Source organism: Notothenia coriiceps, unplaced genomic scaffold (genome assembly GCF_000735185.1).
Source record: "Notothenia coriiceps isolate Sejong01 unplaced genomic scaffold, NC01 NC01_scaffold00024668, whole genome shotgun sequence".
In the NCBI taxonomy this organism is placed as follows: Eukaryota; Metazoa; Chordata; class Actinopteri; order Perciformes; family Nototheniidae; genus Notothenia; species Notothenia coriiceps.
Window position 1 is genome coordinate 4175445 of NW_011357369.1, and position 6109 is coordinate 4181553.

General features: G+C 39.6%; 1 long non-coding RNA gene across 1 annotated transcript; it reads right to left on the bottom strand.

Annotated features, from left to right (window-relative positions):
* Nucleotides 1-2162: 2162 nt before the first annotated feature.
* Nucleotides 2163-3593, bottom strand: LOC104955624 (uncharacterized). The gene is made up of 3 exons (XR_799471.1): nucleotides 3515-3593; nucleotides 3125-3171; nucleotides 2163-2189 (listed from the first exon to the last, which is right to left on the bottom strand). It is a non-coding gene; the product is annotated as an uncharacterized lncRNA (long non-coding RNA).
* Nucleotides 3594-6109: the final 2516 nt, after the last annotated feature.

A 6109-nucleotide genomic window follows, 5' to 3' on the forward strand; every position in this document is an offset into this window, starting at 1 on the left:
TCATAAGAGGCCAACAAGAGTGACAGAGTGTGTCAGTGTGCTGAAGGAGTTGGGACCAGCTATCCAGACCAGACTCTAAAGACTTTCCAAGGGGTAAAAATGCTGCTGCTGGAGTACTGACTGGAAGTATTGCTGATATCATGTCTACCATCCTCTTAAAATACTCAGCAATATCAGTCTCAGGAAGAAAGGTGTTTTAACGCTTATTAAAAGAAAACATGCATTCTTGATCTCAGGAGGGGACATTGACAGAGGAGTACTGGAAAGGTACACAGTAGGCCTAAGTACTTCATAGTACTTGTGGGGGTAGTTTCACTAGTACTGAGTCCAACAGGATCAATCTCACGAAGAACTAATGGCAACAAAAAAGAATTCCCTCATCAAACTTAGCAGAAGTGGCTTGATTTTGTTCTCAGCAGGGGACTTTGACAGAGTATTCCTCAATAAATACACAATAAAAGTACTTCAATGTATTGTAAGTAGTAGGCTAACTAATACAAAGTCAAACAGTATCAACTTCATTAAGAACTAATTGTAAAATGATATTTGTATCATTCATCAAAGATAGCAGAAAAACATGCATTATGTACTAAGGAGGGGACTTTGACAGAGGATTACTCACAAAGTACACAGCAAAAGTACTTCATTTTATTTCTGGTAGAAGTCAAACTAGAACCGAGTCCAACAGTGTCAGTTTCCTTAAGAACTTGTGGTAACAAATATTTGTTTCACTCGTCAAATATAGCAGGAATAATTAAGAGAAGCTGATTTGAAAAAACAAACTCGAGAGACGGCTGAGTGACCGCAGTGCAGAACCGCTGTAGTATAGTTTAAATCTCCTAACACTGTTGTCCATTTTAGACAGGCTTATTATATTTACAGCCCTTAATAACATCAATTTTCTGGGCTCAATATGTGTCTTGGCCGTTTTTCGCTGTGATCGCTAAATTCCCCTGGTTTATAATAATCACCGTTCCTTCAGCAGGATACTGATTCAAGTGTGATTTTAGCAAACGAGTGCTTTTGTTTTGAAATCACTTCCGTGAGTTTCGCCCTGCCCCTCGCTCCAAGGACCATTAGACCATTTAGTAAGGTAAAAAGCAAAAAGGCCTCTCGAACGCTCTTCCGTTTACGTGTTTAATAAAGAAAAACAATTGGACGGTAGATACACGGATTGAGTTAAATCCGTGTATCTACCGTCCAATTGTTTTTCTTTATCATTTTCAATTTCAAACAATCCAGTGTCACGGAAGTACTTTAAAAATGTACTAGAGTATGATTAGTTAATCTGACGCTCCGATATTGTTAAAGTAAGGAAACCTGCCCATCGCTCATCGCTGACAGTTAGTGATCTGCCACTATGAATCATCTCTTTCATAGGTGGCAGAGCCTCATAGCCGAAAGGTTTTAGCACCTCCATCCTCCTCCTTTTACTCTTCCCATCATTCACCTCCTGTTTTGCGCATAACCTTCTCTCTGTCCAAATCCCCCACCCCTTCAGTGCCTCTCTTCACCTCCCTCCTCACTACAAAGCCGTCCACAGCTCTGTCAGCCAGGCCAGATAAAGTAATCCTGTTAACTTGGCTGTTAGAGGTCTCGGGCCTCTGCTCTGATCAGTGGGACATCTTATATCTCGCCTCCTCCCCTCCATTGCCCGTTTGCCGAGCAGCTCAAGATCAGCTGGGAAACGAAAGGCTCAGTGAGAGGGGAGAGAAGAAGCTTCTTCTTTTCTTTTTTTTTGCTTTTCATGCTCATTATCTGCCCGGGTTTGATTGACATTTCCTGAAGGCTTTCAATTCCCTAAACATTGAACAAAAATGACCTGGCCTCAGCAGGGATTATTGAGCACTTGAATACCGATGTGATCTACATGAAAGACAAATTGCATAAACCCTGTAGCCAAGACAGGTGAACACTTGCAGAGGCTAATTGTGGAAGTAGAAGAGTTTGAGATGTAAAGATATTTCTCTCAAAAGCAGGAGAAGAAAGAAACTCAACAAGAGGGTGGATAGATAACATCATGCAGAATAAACACCAACTCACGGCTCCACAGGGGGCGTTCTGGATGGTGACTGTGAACTTCCCTGAGTTGCGACTTTTGGCGAGGACATACTGACATGTTGCAGGGAAGGTGTAGATCCGCCCGTCAAAGGACTGAAAATACATATCGCCAGTCACCGAGCATTCGCCTGTAGAGAGAGAGAGACACTTTCAATGATTACCTTGGCCCTAAAATATCAAGTATCCGTGCTCGCTGCATGTCTCATTCCTGGCTGGGAATCCTCCTCCTTCCTTACTTTCTACCTAAAAAGCTCCTGTCTTCACACTTTCCTGGGATGTCACCTCCTTTATCTTTTCTCAATAAACAATACTTTCTTAACAGAAAATTATAGATAGCTTGGGCCAAAATTAGGGAGCTTTCTCCTTTTGTGTTACCTAACTAGGAGCCCTGGAGCTTTCTTGCCTTAATCTGCAAGTACTTTTTGTTCTCTTCAAAACTTAGGAGATAACTTCTTCCTTCTTAACTAACTAGGAAGCTTCTGCATTCAGATAAACTTTGTTATAAAACTCACAGGTGCAGCGTTGCTGTTCCTTAACTATTTCAGACGATTTTGGCATTGACCCATACCTACAAGAATTTCAAAATTGCGTCATTAACTAAGTTTGACATTTTCCTTGCCGTTTTCTTAAAAAATAGCCCTTCTACTTCCCTCTACTTTTATTTTCCTCCGGGTTCATACAAGCCATGATAGAAACAACAACAACACCCTCACTTGCTTGCTGTGAATACTCGGAAAATAATCAATTTGTACTCAGACATGGGCCGAATCGAACATTAGAAAAACGTGGTACTAGGGAGCTGGCAGGGTAAAGTCTGTTTGATGACTGGTCCGAATGATTCCGACATTGCGTTCTCAAACACAGCTCCAGTGGGTAATGTCAAAATACGTTGCTTTGGAACATAGGAGACATCGTTTTTAACATTTGCTATCACAGTATGTTCTTCTTACCAGTACCTTAAGTAATGTCTTTCCAAATAAAAAAAAACAATCCACACCCATGAATGTGACCTGCAGCACAGTTTGAGCTCAAATTAAACCACCCACAGAGGGAAGGCACAAACCTGGGCAGCTGTAGTCGGTGCAGTTCCACACTCCACCAACGCATGTGCTGAAACAGAAAGCAGAGACTTCAACAGGTGGAACATGAAAGGCTGTACTAATCAGCAGGATCGCTGATAGAAACTGGACACACAGAGCCCAGGTGGTCAGATCTGAGAAGATTAAAAGGACTGCATAGAATATGCAGAACAATAACCTGCTTTTTGTTTTTGCTAATAGATGATGATGACATCTAATGTAACATAGTCTAACATGTGTTCATGTTTTGTCCAAAAACACATGAAGCTGGTTCTCCTCGCATACATTTTTGTGCAATAATAAGGACAGCGTTCCAACAGGTGAATCAAAGTTTTTATCCTGTTACTTTAAAACCGAAGTTAAACACTGCTCACCAGTTGTTGCACTCCTCCTGCAGCGTCTGTCCAGAAGGATAAAACATGCCGTGGTACTCGCAAGGACAGTCGGAAGGCGTTACACAGCCTCCATCTTCGAAGATCATACCTAGGAAAGGCAAAAGTGTAGACAGACATAGAGAAATTATCAAGCTTAATTTTACCCTAGAATAATTCATGAATTATTCATTTATGTCGAGGAAACGTGATTTATTTTAAGGTTGGAAGACACGACAGAAACAGTAATAAAAGGTGTATTTGCAGCATCTACGAGATACGACAGATAATAGACTCTGATTTGAAAATCACCATCAGGACAGTAGCATCCATCCAGGCAGGCCAGTTTGCTGTCGATGCATGTCCGCTCCAGGTTGCAGGACGCTGGGCAGCAGCTAATGCATTCCCTGTACTGCAGACCAAGGGCACACTGCTTTGCTGGTCGCAAAAAATTAAACACAACACGGATGTCATACACTTTCTACTGAAAAGACAGGGAATATAATTATATGACCGAAAGTTGACACCTGTTGTGCCTAGAGATATCATGTCTGCCACAAGTGACGTTGTAGTAGCCTACCTATATCTATTGACAAATATAGCTAATTCATAATAAATCCAGTTTATCTGTTGGCTTGATTAAAAGTAAGACAAATTTGTTTCTGGTATGCAACGTGAAATTCACAAACCTTTCTGTCGTTTGCAAACTTGCAAAAACTAGAACAATTATCTGGTTCAGTTAACCTTAGCAACAATAGGCTAGCGGTTTCGCTAGAGAGCTGATACAAAAATACAATTTTTGTGAGTTTTCAGTTACTACTAAAGATATTGAAACAAAACATTGACATAACATATCATAATATTTTCACAACTGTAAGTTAACTCTACAGCAGCTAACCTTAGCCACATTAAGCTAACGGTTCTTAAGCTAACGTGTCTTGGGAGGCTATGGCAGTAGCCTACATGTGTTTGATAGATGCAAATAATTGTAGTGGGTCATTTGATTATAAATTGTCCTGTGCCTATAGCAGTCAGTTCAACTTTAAAATTTGTAAACTAAGTACGTTTGTACACTGTATTCTAATATAATAATCTTAATACAACTGAGTTCCCTTATCTCCACAACACAACACCCACCACCAGAATTACACTGTGTTCACAAAAGGCAAATAAAAAATACATTTTCAAGTATTTATGATTTCAATATCTGTGTCAACCTTTCAGGAATACAATATGAAGGTCCAACCCAGTCTCACGGCATTTCGTGTTCACCAACACGATTTTTAATCTATTGATTCGTGTTCACCAACACGATTTTCCCCTTTTTTTCGTGTTGCACAGCACGATTTTAAAAGCAATGTATTTCTATTGGTAGTCTCACGACATTACGTGTTATAGGAAGACCGGCAGCTGTGTGGTTCATAAAAGCATGTTCTTACTCAATATCAAGCCACAATCATTGCTTTTATTTTAAATCGTATAATTTCGGACTTTTGTTGCCGTCTGTGAGGAAAATAAATGGGGCTGAGAGCCTCAGGATACTGAAATCTGTATATATGTAAATCTTTTTTTCCTTCTAATTTGTTATTCTTTTCAAAATAACACACTGTTATTTACAAACCAATAACACACAATTATCCTTGTTTTTATTTATTTGTTTAATTCCATAATCTCTGGTTTTTTTGGCGTCCGTCAGGAACTGAATTTCAAAATAAAAATAACCGGAAACAGATGTACGCATTTCGAGTTCAGGATGGCCGAAGACACTACACTACCCATAATACCCAGCTATCGTTTAGGACTACAGTCCCCGTGATTAATCTTCAAGCTCTGGGATTGGATGTTGGAATGGCAGTGCGCCAAGGTTACGCCGAGCGTCAAACAGCTGTTTGAAATGGAACGAAACCACGCCAGACTATCCAAAACTGGAATCGAACGCCCCCCCAGGACTACACATGCTATGGCTATTGTGTTTCGCAAAATGTTCTATGGGACGTCTCTACTGAACGTTTTCGTTTTTACCACAATTAGAAGTTGTCAGTATTAAACACATTGGTGTTATCAAATGTAAAACATATAATTAATAAATGGGTGAAAATCGCTTGTGTCCATAATGCGCAGCATTAATATATACCCACATGACAGCTCATTGTTACTTTGTAATTCTACTCCACTACAATTCATAGGTTAACCTGGTATTTTTACTCCACTACATTTATTTGGAGTTACTTTGCAGATTCTGATTAATGAATGTGAAATTATAAAACAACCCTTTAAAGCAGACTTTAGTTACACCTGAGTAAAATTCCAGGAAGGTGATTTGTTCTAAGTTGCCAACAATCAAGGAGAGATTATTGATAGGTTTTGCGGTGGGCTCTGAGAAGTCTTAAACCATTTATCCCTGCCAATTGGGACATGCAATGGTTAAGGTAGTAATATTCCAATTATCGTTATTCTCTACTAATAGTTAAGTTAAAGAACTGTAATAGGCTAATTTAGCACATCCCTTTCCAAGAATTTCCAAAGATTTCAAAGGTTTATTGACATATCATAATACACATAACTGTGTTATGCAAATGAATGAAAATCTTGGGGTCA